The sequence below is a fragment of the Perca fluviatilis genome, chromosome 20 (genome assembly GCF_010015445.1).
Source record: "Perca fluviatilis chromosome 20, GENO_Pfluv_1.0, whole genome shotgun sequence".
Lineage (NCBI taxonomy): Eukaryota > Metazoa > Chordata > Actinopteri > Perciformes > Percidae > Perca > Perca fluviatilis.
The window spans coordinates 33,210,232-33,227,094 of record NC_053131.1 but is presented as its reverse complement, the minus strand read 5'-3'; positions in this window follow the sequence as shown (position 1 = coordinate 33,227,094).

Sequence of the window (16,863 nt, the reverse complement as noted above, 5' to 3'; positions counted from 1 at the left end):
TTATAGAGACTTTTCTTTTCTACCAAAAATTATTAGCGCTGGTTACGGGGCTACATGGCTTAAAAACAACTGTTCAAAGGGGGAACATTGTTGAAAAAAGCTTGAGAACCAGTGGACTACACCCCTGGTAGAAACCTGCCATGGGCGTTGTATATATCAGTGTAGTCCTGTGTGTGCGCGGCTGTCTGTCATTGTCAACGTGTGAGAAAGCGTCCTCCCGTTAGCGTCTAGGTGTCATTACAACAAGACAACGGCGCCTTAATAAAGAGAATGAGTGCAGTGTGTGTGCTGTTGTTTTCCATGCTAATGAGCCAGCTGATGCCGCTGCTCTCAGCTTTTGTTCGGCTGAAAACAAACAGAGCAGCATCACTGTCACAGCTGACATCTTTCCTCAAATCAATATTATTGTATTATTGTTTTTCATACGCCTTTGTTTACACCCAGTTGATGCTGGGCTGAGACTGGGAGCTGCCCAGTACAACCAGCAGCAGCAGCAGCAGCAGCAGCGCCGCTGGAGCACAAAGTCGACAAAAAACTAACTTTCACTGTCACTATTTCAGCAGCCATTTTTGAGATTTAGTTTTAGTCCTGAGGTCAAATGTTTTCGTTGTATTTAACCCTTGTGTGTGTCTGTCGGTGTGTGTGTCTGTCGGTGTGTGTGTGTCTGTGTGCATGTGCGTGTGTCTGTCTGTTTGTTTGTGTGTGTGTGTGTTCATGTGTCTGTCTGTGTGTGTGTGTCTGCCTGTGTGTGCGTGTGTGTGTGTGTGCCTGTGTGTGCCTGTGTGTTCGCGTGTGTGTGTGTTCGCGTGTGTGTGTGTGTGTGCCTGTGTGTTTGTGTCTGTCTGTGTGTGCGTGCCTGTGTGTGTTTCGGTCTGTCTGTCTGTGTGTGCATGCCTGTCTGTCTGTGTGTGTCTGTCGGTGTGTCCGTGTCTGTGTGGATGTGCGTGTGTCTGTCTGTTTGTTTGTTTGTGTGTGTGTTCATGTGTCTGTCTGTGTGTCAGTGTGTGTGTGTGTGTCTGCCTGTGTGTTCGCGCGCGTGTGTGCGCCTGAGTGTTTGTGTCTGTCTGTGTGTGCGTGCCTGTGTGTGTGTGTGTCGGTCTGTCTGTCTGTATGTGCATGCCTGTCTGTCTGTGTGTGTCTGTGTGTGTCTGTCGGTGTGTCCGTGTCTGTGTGCATGTGCGTGTGTCTGTCTGTTTGTTTGTTTGTGTGTGTGTTCATGTGTCTGTCTGTGTGTCAGTGTGTGTGTGTGTGTCTGTCTGTGTGTCAGTGTGTGTGTGTGTGTCTGAGTGTTTGTGTCTGTCTGTGTGTCTGTGTGTGCGTGCCTGTGTGGTGTGTGTCGGTCTGTCTGTCTGTATGTGCATGCCTGTCTGTCTGTGTGTGTCTGTGTGTGTGTGTGTGTAACCCTTGTGTTGTCTTCTGGGTGAAAACCGAAAATCAACAATTTTTTAAAAACGTTTAATGCTTCTTTTCACTGTGTCTGTCTGTCTGTGTGTGTGTCTTTCTTTGTGTTCGCGTGTGTCTGTCTGTGTGTTCATTTGTCTGTGTGTGTGTGCCTGTGTGTTCGTGTGTGTGTGTGTTTCTGTCTGCGTGTGCGTGCGTGTGTGTGTGTGTGTCAGTCTAAGCTTTCTGTTTTCCCAACAGTCTCACTGAGTTTACAGACACAAAGACTTCAGCATCAAATCCCCTCAGCTCATCGATTCTCTGGGGTTCATGTGTTCTTCATATGTAACATCAAATCACTGTTTCTCTGTGTGGTAACTGTGTGTGTTTGTGTGTGTGTGTGTGTGTGTGTGTTTGTGTTGGTGTGTCGGCGATCAGGGGAATTCTCCAACAGTCTGTCACTGTTTATCTCTTTGTCTCTTTGTTGACATCCTCCTTCCTGTTTCCTTATTTCCTTCTACAAAATATCAAAAAATGTGATCCAACAGTAAGTAAGGTGTGTTTGCTAAAAGGATAGGTCTGGTGATATTTTGTATATTTGTCTTATTTGTATTTACGATCTATGTTCTCAACATGGACCATAAATTGGTGGGAATATTGGACAAAACCAGGGCTAAAACACCGCTGTATTGTACATTGTATTTATGTTCACAGAAGTGCTCGTGTTGCCGCTGACAGACTCAGATTAATATTCTAAGTGTCTGACAACATTATGGAAAGGATTTCTAAGGAAGTTGACGTTTCTGTTAAAGAGTAAGATCTTTTTTTTAAAACATAAAAACACCTGTAAAATTGCGTTCGCTAAACCCACCAGACTCCATGTAAATAAACATTAATTTTAGCATCGTAAAACACACTTTATTCAAAGTGGACAGAAACAAAATAAAACTAATAAAAGCCGTTTTGGGTCGTCTTTCCACTTTTCCAACCATCACAACTCTAGTTTTGGTTGAAATAAACACACAGTTTACAGATTTACATGTGAAAATATGCTGGCTCTATACACGCTAAAAGTATTGTTTTTTTAAATGGAGTCTGGTGGGTTTAGCGCTAGCGACTTCAGAGCCGTTTCTGGTTAAACAGAAAGGTCTCAAAGAGATTTTAAAGGTCTATCTCTGTAGGGATCCTTTCCATAACGTTGTCAGACACTTACAATATTAATCTGAGCCTGTCAGCGGAAAAACAAGCACTTTTGTGAAGGTAAATACAAGCTGGACATTTGTCCTATTAACTTACATTGTAGCTTGTTTCGCCGCTGCCGACTGTAATGATCTCGCTTAATACTGGACCGATGTCAAAGATTGTTGTTCCCATCAGTCACTCAGACACTAAAAACGGTAGATACCCTTTAAACTAACGCATGGAGCTAAGGTTAGCGGATTTAGTTAGCTAGCAACAGATGATAATATCTGCCAGCAACAGTTTTCATTTCAGCATCAACGACAGTTGCTGCCTAGAAATAAGAAGCTGTTTTTTCTACTTCTGTCTGAAGTCAAGGATTATCATCGTAAATGATAAAGAACTTGGTATTTGCTGGGTTTAATAAGTGCTACATAAATACATGTCATTATTATAACTATATGATGTAACTTCTTCTATCTTGTGAAGGATCAAAAACACAAATTCCCCAGGCACGCCCAGAGCTGGTATAGCCTAGTCCTACCAGACTCTGGTACATTAGCCTGGTCCTACCAGACTCTGGTACACTAGCCTGGTCCTACCAGACTCTGGTACACTAGCCTGGTCCTACCAGACACTGGTACACTAGCCTGGTCCTACCAGACTCTGGTACATTAGCCTGGTCCTACCAGACTCTGGTACACTAGCCTGGTCCTACCAGACACTGGTACACTAGCCTGGTCCTACCAGACTCTGGTACATTAGCCTGGTCCTACCAGACTCTGGTACACTAGCCTGGTCCTACCAGACTCTGGTACATTAGCCTGGTCCTACCAGACTCTGGTACACCAGCCTGGTCCTACCAGACACTGGTACACTAGCCTGGTCCTACCAGACTCTGGTACATTAGCCTGGTCCTACCAGACTCTGGTACACTAGCCTGGTCCTACCAGACTCTGGTACATTAGCCTGGTCTACCAAAGTACACTAGCTTCCAATAACTTCAGACTTGGTACATTAGCCTGGTCCTACCAGACTCTGGTACACCAGCCTGGTCCTACCAGACACTGGTACACTAGCCTGGTCCTACCAGACTCTGGTACACTAGCCTGGTCCTACCAGACACTGGTACACTAGCCTGGTCCTATCAGACTCTGGTACATTAGCCTGGTCCTACCAGACTCTGGTACATTAGCCTGGTCCTACCAGACTCTGGTACACTAGCCTGGTCCTACCAGACACTGGTACACTAGCCTGGTCCTACCAGACACTGGTACACTAGCCTGGTCCTACCAGACTCTGGTACACTAGCCTGGTCCTACCAGACTCTGGTACATTAGCCTGGTCTTACCAGACTCTGGTACACTAGCCTGGTCCTACCAGACTCTGGTCCATTTCATTTGTACAGAGAGTCTGGCCACTCTCCATTGACAAGTGTTAACTTCCTTGAAGGCGGGTACTCTGTTGAAGTTTAAAACTATTGGATCTGCCCAGAGCCACTCTGGATCTGCCATGACCAATCGCTAACGTTTGGTCGTGATGTCGGTTTAGCAACGCTAGCGCTCGCCTACTAAAGGTGCGAGCTGGAAAATCTTCCAGGTATGAATGTGATCAGATCAAACTGTGGTTGTACTGGGCAGCTTCCAGGTATGAATGTGATCAGATCAGACTGTGGTTGTACTGGGCAGCTTCCAGGTATGAATGTGATCAGATCAGATTGTGGTGGTACTGGGCAGCTTCCAGGTATGAATGTGATCAGATCAGACTGTGGTTGTACTGGGCAGCTTCCAGGTATGAATGTGATCAGAATTGTGGTTGTACTGGGCAGCTTCCAGGTATGAATGTGATCAGATCAGACTGTGGCTGTACTGGGCAGCTTCCAGGTATGAATGTGTAACTGGGTGAATGTGACAGGTTGTTGTTGCAAATGAGAAGTTGTTCTCAATCGACTTACCTGGACAAATTTTTTTTTAAAGAGAGAGAGGCCTACAGATAAAATGCGTAAAGGTTAGATTGCATACAGTTGCTGGTTTGCAGTGGCAATACTTCACTATTCACCGCAAGGCAGGGCCCCAAAAGTATCCTGCTTAGGGCACAAAGATGTACAAAGCCGGCCCTGAACACACCCCTGTACAAGAATCCTGATCTAAACAGGCTATGTTGCGTAAGATTAGGGTATGAACGGCGTCTAAAGTTACACTAAAGTCATGTCTAACCTTTCATACTTTAATTATTATGCTGTATCTGAACCCTGATTGGTTAGAAGATAGATGTGGATCCCAGACAGAAATTCCTGAAGTTCCTCATCAACCAAAGATTCCAGTAAACACGGCAGACGACAGGACAAAGAGCTAAAGTATTAGATTACTCTGTGTTTAAGTTAAGGGTGTGTTGTTGAACTGAAAGGTGACGAGTGATTTCCTCTTCAGAAACTCAAACAAAAACAAGATACTTCACACCTGGAAGAAACAAACAGGTGACTGTTTGTGTGTTTATTTGGTGATTTTGAGCATTGCTGACGTCTGTCACTTCTCACTTTAAATAAAGAAGGCAGACGGCATTTGTTAACTTATACGTGTTTCTCTGACACTAATCATCCCGTGCTTAATCCCTCTCACTGTTGCTCTCCTCAAAACCACGGCTAAAATACCAGAGAATACTGGACCAAACTAGGGCTAAAACACCAGAGAATACTGGACCAAACTAGGGCTAAAATACCAGAGATTATTGGAACAGACCAGGGCTAAAATGGCAGAGAATATTGGAACAGACCAGGGCTAAAATACCAGAGAATATTGGAACAGACCAGGGCTAAAATACCAGAGATTATTGGACCAAACCAGGGCTAAAATATCAGAGAATATTGGACCAAACTAAGGCTAAAATATCAGAGAACATTGGACTAAACTAGGGCTAAAATACCAGAGAATATTGGACCAGACAGGGGTAAAACACCAGAGAATACTGGACCAGACAGGGGTAAAATACCAGAGAAAATTGGACCAAACTAGGGCTAAAATACCAGAGAAAATTGGACCAGACAGGGGTAAAACACCAGAGAATACTGGACCAAACTAGGTCTAAAATACCAGAGAAAATTGGACCAAACTAGGGCTAAAATACCAAAGAATATACGAACAGACCAGGGCTAAAATACCAAAGAACATTGGACCAAACCAGAGCTAAAATACCAGAGAACATTGGAACAGACCAGGGCTAAAATACCAGAGAATATTGGAACAGACCAGGGCTAAAATACCAGAGAACACTGGACCAAACTAGGGCTGAATACCAGAGAACACTGGACCAAACTAGGGTTAAATACCAGAGAACACTGGACCAAAATAGGGCTAAAATACCAGAGAACATTGGAACAGACCAGGGCTAAAATACCAGAGAACACTGGACCAAACTAGGGCTAAAATACCAGAGAATATTGGACCAAACTAGGGCTAAATATCAGAGAACACTGGACCAAACTAGGGCTAAAATACTAGAGAATATTGGACTAAACTAGGGCTAAATACCAGAGAACACTGGACCAAACCAGGGCTAAAATACCAGAGAACACTGGAACAGACCAGGGCTAAAATGCCAGAGAATATTGGAACAGACCGGGGCTAAAATACCAGAGAATATTGGACCAAACTAGGGCTAAATATCAGAGAACACTGGACCAAACTAGGGCTAAAATACTAGAGAATATTGGACTAAACTAGGGCTAAATACCAGAGAACACTGGACCAAACTAGGGCTAAAATACCAGAGAACACTGGAACAGACCAGGGCTAAAATGCCAGAGAATATTGGAACAGACCGGGGCTAAAATACCAGAGAATATTGGACCAAACTAGGGCTAAATATCAGAGAACACTGGACCAAACTAGGGCTAAAATACTAGAGAATATTGGACTAAACTAGGGCTAAATACCAGAGAACACTGGACCAAACCAGGGCTAAAATACGAGAGAATATTGGCCCAAACTTGGGCTAAAATACAAGAGAATATTGGACCAAGCCAAACCAAAAAAAAACAACAAAAAACCCACACAACAACACAAACAAAAAAAAAAAAAAAAAAAAAAACAACAAAAAACCAAAAAACCCAACACCCACCAATTTTATACAAATCACAAACATCTGACTCAAACCACAGAAAACAACACACACTGTTCTTTTATTTTCTGTCACATTCATCAATCACGAATCCAACAGAAAAAAACAACAACAACAAACGAGCTATCCAAGCAGACAACAAGCGTCCGTCTGTGCCGTCAGCAGCAGAGTGTGTGGAGTGTTTAACGTGTGATGGGTGTAGGTGAAGTGAAAGTGTATACATGCATCTGTGCCTTTGTGTCTTTGTGTGGCGAGTGTGTGTGTTAATCACTGTCAGACTACCATCAGGCCAGGTGGTGTTGTCTTTAAATCCAAGTCCCAGCTGTACCTGCTCCACCTAATAACTCTGTGTGTGTGTGTGTGTGTGTGTGTGTGTGTGTGTGTGTGTGTGTGTGTGTGTGTGTGTGTGTGTGTGTGTGTGTGAGAGCGTCTTGGGATGTGGTTGATGATCCAATTCACCGGAGGCTGTGGAGGAGGTGGGAGCGGCGCCGTTTCCCACTCCCCCCAAATCACACCTCCACACCCTCAATACCCTCAACGCTGTATTAAATCTTGCCACTGTTGTTTGTGTGTGTGTGTTGTGTGTGTGTGTGTGTGTGTGTGTGTGTGTGTGTGTGTGTGTGTGTGTGCAAATTTTCACAGACCGCCATTTCCCCCCGTGAGCTCGTCTTTTCTTGTTTCGTGTTCTTTCTCATCCCTAGTTTTTGTCTCCGCTTTTTTCTTCCCATGATGCCTTGGGAAAGGACACACACACACACACACAGAGAAGCAGTAAACACACACATTACAATAAACACACTCGTGCTGTGCGTCTGTTTAGACAACATGCTATTGTTACGACCAGAGAGAGAAAGAGAAACAGAGAAAGAGAGAGAGAGAGAGAGAGAGATTTTTGCACAAAGACCCAGACAAGACAGTGGTGATGTAGCGCAAGAAATTATATGTGTGTGTTTGTTTGTGTGTGTTTGTTTGCGTGTGTGTGTGTTTGTCGACTGTTGAGTGCCGACTGCTGGGAGGCAGGAGGTGGAGAGACCAGAGCGATGGAGACGGAGAGAGATAAAAAGAGAAAAACAAGTCTCCGTTTTCGTCTGTAATCGAGTACTTAAAGGCTTCCGTTTCCACTTGGACTAAATACAATAATCATACGTCCGTATGCACGCCGAAGGCGTTATTTGTGTCGGTAATCGTTCCTCCTGTCCATACCGGCTGCGAAGAGATGCCTTTCTAACGCGATTAAAGAGTGTAAAAGGATTTCGGACCAAATGCACAGTCCTCTGAGTAAAAATAAGTCCGGAAATATGAAGCTTCAGCAGTCTGAGTAACACAAATAAAGTAGTTTGCTTCCTCGTCTGTTCTCATACTTTCCTGAGTACATTTCCTAAAGTTACTGTACTCTAAGATTAAATACTGATGTCATTCTACACACAGACTTTATGAATATTTTTTTTACTGGTTTGGTTAAAACAATCGCTGACTAACAGGCTCACAGATAAGGTTTAAGGAATAATGGTATGGATTAAGAAAATACTGTTTATATAAAGAGGTTAGAGAGAGAAAGGGGGGAGAGAGAGAGAGAAAGAGGGAGAGAGAGGTGAGAGAGAGAGAGAGAGAGAGAGAGAGAGGTTGAGAGAGGGAGAAAGAGGGAGGAGAGAGAGGGAGAGAGAGAGAAAGAGGGAGATAGAGAGAAAGAGGGAGAGAGAGATAGAGACAGAGAGAGAGAGATAGAAAGATGGACAGAGAGAAAGAAAGAGGGAGAGAGAGAGAGAGAGAAGAGAGAGAGAGAGAGAGAGAGAAATTGCAGGAGATGCCAATCAACTTGTCTCTCTCCCCTCCATCATCGCAGTCCTTGGTTTCCACAGTAACCGTCTCCAGGCTGACGACTGAACTGAGAAAAGGGGGGTCAAACCCTCATTTACACACACAGACACACACAGACACACACACACACAGACACACACAGAGACACACACACACACACAGAGACACACAGACACACACAGAGACACACACACACACACAGACACACACACACAGACACACATAGACACAGACACACACAGACACACACACACAGACACACAGAGACACAGACACACACACACACAGAGACACACACACAGACACACACACCACACACAGAGACACAACACACAGACACACACACACACACACACACACACAGACACACACACACACACAGAGACACAGACACACACAGAGACACACACACACACACAGACACACACAGACACACAGACACACACACACACACACAGAGACACACACACATACAGACACACACACACAGACACACACACACACATACAGACACACACAGAGACACACACAGAGACACACACACACAAATGAAAATAAACAATAACAGATTTACATGAACATGATCTTGAAAGATCATGGAAAGAAGTGTGTATTATTCTGCTGTCTGATTTTCAATCTGTGTGTGTGTGTGTGTGTGTGTGTGTGTGTGTGTCTTTGTGTGTTTGACATCGTACACCAGCAGACAGGGACAAGCTGTTGCTGTCAATTCAACTAAACAAAGAAAAGGCTGCCGGCTCTGACACACACTGACACACACAAACTGATACACACACAAACACACACACACACACACACACACACACACACACACACACACACACACAGCTGTGTGTTTCTCTCAGGTGTGTCTGGAGGTAAAAGGGTAAAAGAGCGAGGCTGTGCAGCAGCAGATGCAGGATGGGAGACGGTTGCCACGGTTACCGCTGTGGTGATGATGTTGACGATCTACTGTATTAAAGTGTTCTCATATTGTTGGCTTCATTATATTTTCCTCTATTTGTCTTCTAAAACAATGTTCAGACTCAAACAAACAACGCGTTAGTCCATCTGGCTGCCTGAAGGGTAGAATAATTAGTACTGTAATTTGGGGGGAATTTTTAAGAAAAATTTGAGAAAAAAAGAGAGGGAGTGAAAAGGGAAGAAAGAGAAATTTTTTTGTGTTGGTTTGGGGGGGGGTTTTGGGGGGATATAGGATTAAAAAAAAAAAAAAAAAAAGAAAGAAAAAAAAAAAAAAAAAAAAAAAAAAGGGGAACAAGGAAAAGAGAGAAAAAAAAAAAAAGGGTTTTGTAAAAAAAAAAAAAAAAAAAAAAAAAAATGGGGAACTACACAAAAATTTAAAAAAAAAATAAAAAAAGAACAACACAGAGGTTCAAATTTAACAATAGCAGCTTGTCTTTATGAGCTGAGAATGAGAAGTCGAGGTCATTCGTTTATACAATGTGATACATATCGTTAGACGGATGAAGCAGAGAGAGGGAATAAAAAGTAAAGGTCCTGGGGGAATCTCTGTCTGTCTGCTAGGTTTTAGCGATAGGCTGTTTTGTCTTAAAGTAATCTGATCCGTATGCATACGCTTTTGTATTTTGCAAATATCATTCACTAAAGCTTGTCATTAACTTTAACTGGACGAATCTTGAGTCTTAATTTGAATCCTGAGTCTTTTCCTCTGATCTACCAGTAAACGAACACTCTTCAGTGACCATAGAATTGGAGTCAGATTAAGTCTGGCCTTTTGGGCCAGACCGGTCATCGGTCACATTTTAGACTAAATTCTTACAATCCATACAGAGATAGGCCTTTTAGTTAAAGAGTAAGATCCTTTTAGTTTAACATGAAACAGCCCCGAAATCACCATCACCAAACTCCACCAGACTCCATGTAAATAATCAGGACTTTTAGTGTGTATAGAGCCAGCATATCTCCACCAGACTCCATGTAAATAATCAGGACTTTTAGCGTGTATAGAGCCAGCATATCTCCACCAGACTCCATGTAAATAATCAGGACTTTTAGCGTGTATAGAGCCAGCATATCTCCACCAGACTCCATGTAAATAATCAGGACTTTTAGCGTGTATAGAGCCAGCATATCTCCACCAGACTCCATGTAAATAATCAGGACTTTTAGCGTGTATAGAGCCAGCATATCTCCACCAGACTCCATGTAAATAATCAGGACTTTTAGCGTGTATATACACGCTAAAAGTCCTGATTATTTACATGGAGTCTGGTGGAGTTTGGTGATGGTGATTTCGGGGCTGTTTCATGTTAAACTAAAAGGATCTTACTCTTTAACTAAAAGGTCTATCTCTGTAGGGATCCATCCCATAATGTTGTCAGACACTTAGGCCGGCTACACACTAGCTGCGTGGCGTGTCCGTTTTTATTTCGGCTCCCATGTTAACAGGTTAGAGCGTGCACACGTGACACGCACGAACATGCGTGCATGCTAGAAATAGAACCGACGCCTATTTTTCAAGCGTTTCCAAGCAAAATAGAATACGAAAAGATGTTTATATGTCATTTTGACAGAAATACATTTAATAAATGACATTTTGATGTTTGAAAGTCTCGAGGTTTTGACATAAATTTAGATATATGAATTGGATTCATATCAAAATATGTGCATACTAATTCACAAAATATTGTTGAAGAACACGCTATTATTATTTAATTTTCTCAATGGGTAACATACATGTGTACAGACAAGTCTAGCAGCAGCAGCAGCAGCAGCAGCAGCAGCAGCAGCGCCGCATCAGACACCTTTCTGGTGTGTAAAGACACAGAAAACGCCACGCAACAGAAATGTCACGCTCACGCTATGACGCTGAACATTAGTCCTGTAGGGTTACTTTACAGCCCGGTTCACGGCTGACGGTTACAGCGTTCTCGCTCAATACTGGACCAATAGACCTTTTTCACGGCAGACATGTTGACCTGTCGTAGTAGGAAAAGCACAGGTGTGTTAAAAAGTATTACTGATGGTTGCATTCCACTTAGGAGAGGCCCTGGTATTAAACCATTAATGATGGCTGCATCCCACTTAGGAGAGACCCTGGTATTAAACCATTACTGATGGCTGCATTCCACTTAGGAGAGACCCTGGTATTAAACCATTACTGATGGCTGCATTCCACTTAGGAGAGACCCTGGTATTAAACCATTACTGATGGTTGCATTCCACTTAGGAGAGGTCCTGGTATTAAACCATTAATGATGGCTGCATTCCACTTAGGAGAGGCCCTGGTATTAAACCATTAATGATGGCTGCATTCCACTTAGGAGAGACCCTGGTATTAAACCATTACTGATGGCTGCATTCCACTTAGGAGAGACCCTGGTATTAAACCATTACTGATGGCTGCATTCCACTTAGGAGAGACCCTGGTATTAAACCATTACTGATGGCTGTATTCCACTTAGGAGAGGTCCTGGTATTGTGCATGCTGACTCACTGAAATATCTTACTGGGACACTTGATGGAACTGAGCCATCGTTAAGGTTATCAATCTCAGCTGAGCTTTTCCTACTATGACGAGTCAACATGTCTGCTGTGAGAAAGGTCCATTTCAAAGACTGTTGTTCACATTAGTCACTTAGACACCTACGCATGGGAAAATAGGGTCCAGGTTGAAAAAAAAACCTTCCCCCCAATGACCCTTTAAACATAGCACATAACTCTTAAAATGTGCTGTTCTGGAGTCAAAGTGTGAATTAAATTCTTCACATAACTCGAGAAGAAAATCTCCGCAGTGGGCGTTTTCGGTCTGATAGCTTCACCCGCTCGGGGACATTTTGACCTTTTCAGCTCATCATTCATCAGCTCAACGTTTCGGGAACAAACTGCACAGCGGCGATCACTCGGTAAATGTGATGTTAAACTGCAACCGAAAAAAAAAAAAAAGAACAGAAAAGAAAAATAAAAGCAGGAGCTTTCTACCCTTCTTCCAACCCTCCGACACCCCGCCAAAATAAAACACCTCCTATTGTTTCCCAAGCTTTGCTCTTAGAGATGCAGCCAAACAGTGGAAGCAGCGACACAAACTTGTTGCCGTGGCGGCTCCCATCAAGGCCAAAATAGCAGCGCCTATCATCATCACCATCACCATCATCATCATCATCATCATCATCATCACCATCATCATCATCATCATCATCATGCTGCCATCATGATCACGATCGCTCGGCTCTGCCTACTTAGGATGCACTTCTGGGGTTTGGATGTGTCTCTGTCTGGCACCCATTTCCCCTGCCCTCCACCCCCACCCCTATGTGCAAAGGCACTGACACCTGGGAAGATTGAACATCCCTCACCACAGAAAAGTGCCTTTTGTCAGACTGAATATGTTTTCGCTATTTGCTGCCGCCATTAGAGACAGAGAGAGACAGAGAGAGATGGTTTTTTATAGCATTGTTATGCTGTTATGTTAGTATTCATATGCCTCTCTCTCTCTCTCTCTCTCTCTCTCCTCTCGCTCTCTCTCTCTCTCCCTCTCTCTGTCTGTCTGTCTGTCTGTCTCTCTCTCTGTCGGCTGGAGCTGGAGGGCTCAGCAGCAGAGGTGGTGGTGCATTAGCGGCGTTTGAGATGCGTCCGGACTGACAGTAGATATTAGCAGAGGGGGAGGGAGGGTGGGTGGGTGGGGATGGGGGAGGTGGGGGAGGTGTGGGGAGTTGGGGTTCTCCTGTGTGCCTTTTGTCAAAAAGCTGTCAGTCTATCAGCTCGCTGAAGTTCTGCCGGCTGTTAACTGGGTTAGCTGAAAATGGGTTAGAGTATTAGGACAATAGCAACAGGACTGGGGGGAGGGGGGGGGGCTGACAGGGTGAGTTAAGTGGGTATTTTTTTGGAGGATATATAAATATATATATGTGTGTGTGTGCCCGTGTGTGCCTGTGTGTGTGTGTCTATGCATACCTGTATATGTGCCTGTGTGTGTGAATATGTGTGTGTGTGCGTGCCTGTGTGTGTGTATGTATACCTGTATATGTGCCTGTGTGTGTGTGTGTGTGTGTGTGTGTGAGGCTCTGTGTGTGTGTGTATGCCTGTGTATGTGTGTGTGTGCCTGTGTATGTGTGTGCGAGCCTGTGTGTGTGTGTGTGTGTGCCTGTGTGTGTGTGTATGTGTGTGTGTGTGTGTGTGTGTGTGTGTGTGCCTGTGTGTGTGTGTGTGTGGCCTGTGTGTGTGTGTGTGTGTGTGTATGTGTGTGTGCCCGTGTGTGTGTGTGTGTGTGTGCCTGTGTGTGTGTGTATGTGTGTGTGTGTGTGTGCCTGTGTGTGTGCGAGCCTGTGTGTGTGTGTGTGTGCCTGTGTGTGTGTGTATGTGTGTGTGTGTGTGCCTGTGTCTGTGTGTTGTGCGCGCCTGTGTGTTTGTGCCTGTGTGTGTGTATGTGTGTGCCTGTGCCTGTGTGTGTTTGTGTGTGTGTGTCTGTGTGTTGTGCGCGCCTGTGTGTGTGTGCATGTGTGTGAGTATGTGTGTGTGTGTTCCTGTGCCTGTGTGTGTTTGTGTATGTGTCTGTATGTTGTGAGCGCCTGTGTGTGTGTGTGTGTGTGTGTGTGTGTGTGTGTGTGTGTGTTCCTGTGCCTGTGTGTGTTTGTGTGTATGTGTCTGTATGTTGTGAGCGCCTGTGTGTGTGTGTGTGTGTGAGTATGTGTGTGTGTGTTCCTGTGCCTGTGTGTTTGTGTATGTGTCTGTATGTTGTGAGCGCCTGTGTGTGTGTGTGTGTGTGTGTGTGTGTGTGTACAGTGACAGACAAGAGCAGTCTGCTCTGCAGTGGAAGTCGTGATTCTTTGTTGAATCAAAAGGTCTGAAATCAGAATCAGAAGAACAGACACATTGTTCTTTTCACTCTGATGGTTTGATGCTCTTTACTTACTTACTGTACCCGTAGGTGCAATTTACACAGGGGTGGGGGGGTTACAACCCCCCCCCAATAATCAAAACTGGCCAGTGCAACACACATCAAAAACCTATTATTATTTCCCTTCCATAAATAAAGACAGTTACACCGTAAATTGATGCAGAAAAGGCACAGAATGCTAAAAAATTTCAATTTCGCTCAAAAGTGGAGATCTCAACCCTCCCAATGTAGAACCCAAAGTCGCGCCCTTGACTGTACCCCACAGACTTAGCAGTAAGATGACTCAGTATTAGAGCACAGACAGTATATAAACTGGACCAGCAGACTCTGTGTCTCTGGACCAGAGACCAGTGAAGGATGTCAGAAGTCTCTTTCCCGGTGCTGGCTGAGCGTTACTGAGCAGCCTCCAACTGAGCTTGAAGACGTAGATGTGACGTGAGCAACCTGTCTGAAAGTGTGAAGTCTTCTGGTAGCTGTGCCGAGAGAAATCTCAATCATTCCCAATCTTACAGAGACGGAGAGCGTAGGTATATGTAAGGAGATAACATAGACACAGGCTAATTACTGATCACTAACATGCTAGTTAACATTAGTCATTAAACCTAAACAGATAATGGAAGTCCAAACTGCCTGTGAGCTTCTCCTGTACTATACGGTAATTCCTCTACTGTGTGACAGTAAGTCTACACTGACCTAAAGGATTATTAGGAACACCTGTTAAATTTCATGTTAATGAAATTATCTAATCAACCAATCACACGGCAGCTGCGTCAATGCATTTAGGGGGGTGGTCCAGGTCTAGACAATCTCCTGAACTCCAAACTGAATGTCAGAATGGGAAAGAAAGGTGATCTAAGCAACTTTGAGCGTGGCATGGTTGTTGGTGCCAGACGGGCTGGTCTGGTTATTAGTTACTGGGATTCTCACCCACAACCATTTCTAGGGTTTACAAAGAATGGTCTGAAACAGGAAAAACATCCAGTGTGCTGCAGTCCTGGGGGGCCAAAATGCCTTGTTGATGCTAGAGGTCAGAGGAGAATGGGCCGACTGATTCAACCGAGGTCTGCAGCAAAGCATTTGTGAAGCCACAACACGCACAACCTTGAGGGGGATGGGCTACACCAGCAGAAGACCCCACCGGGTACCACTCATCTCCACTAACAATAGGAACATGAGGCAGGCAGACAGTTGAAGGCTGTAAAAATGTTGCCTGGTCCGATGAGTCTCGATTTCTGTGGAGACATTCAGATGGTAGAGTCAGAATTTGGTGTAAACAGAATGAGAACATGGATCGGTCATGCCTGGTTACCACTGGGCAGGCTGGTGCTGGTGGTGGTGATGTAATGGTGTGGGGAATGTTTTCTTGGCACACTTTAGGCCCCTTGGTACCAGTTAGGCATTGTTTAAATGCCACAGCCTACCTGAGCATTGTTTCTGACCATGTCCATCCCTTTATGACCACCATGGACCCATCCTCTGATGGCTGCTTCCAGCAGGATGATGCACCATGTCACAAAGCTCACATCATTTCAAATTAGTTTCTTGAACATGACGATGAGTTCACTGTACTAAAATGCAGTGTTGTGCCTGAACGCGTTCATTGAACGATAGTTCATGAACTCGTTCATATTTTGGGTGAACGTGAACTGAACGTACCGTATCACCGCCTGATGAACGTTACCGTGATCTCCTTCCTTCTGGTGTCTGTGAACGCCACGCTCTCTCAGTTTAACTTTGTCCAATAGGGCGCCAGATCTCTACAGAGCCTTCCAGGCTGAAAACCAGGGCTAAAACACACCGTGAACAGGCCTTCATGTGTAGCGGGAAAAACACCCAATCTGGCAACACCAGCCAACCAGTGTGTCACCGCCGCATGGGGTCATCCAATCAGAAAGCAGCGTGGAGGCTTCGTACGATCATTTAAACACGTTTTATGACGAGGTCGCTGAGGATGGAAAAATCTGATATTTCTGGGCAAACTTTGCCTGCCGGCTTTCAGAAAGAAAATCTGCACTTTAGTCCCATCCACAGCAAACCACACACACAGACACACACACACACACACACACACACACACACACACACACACAGACACACACACACACACACACACACACACACACACACACACACACACACACACACACACACATACACACACACACACACACACACACACACACACACACACACACACACACACACACACACACAGACACACACACACACACACACAGACACACACACACACACACACACAGACACACACACACACACACACACACACACACACACACACACATCCACAGCAAACCTGAAACGGCACTGATTGGATATGAAGATAATATCTGACGCATAGTTTCAGTGTTAAAACTGATAAAATAATTGCTGTCTGTGGTTCTATATTTAGGCTGTGGTAATAATTTAGAAAAATAAATATCTCGCAGCAACATATGGAAAAAGATAACTATAAACTAAGTTCATTTTTGGAACTG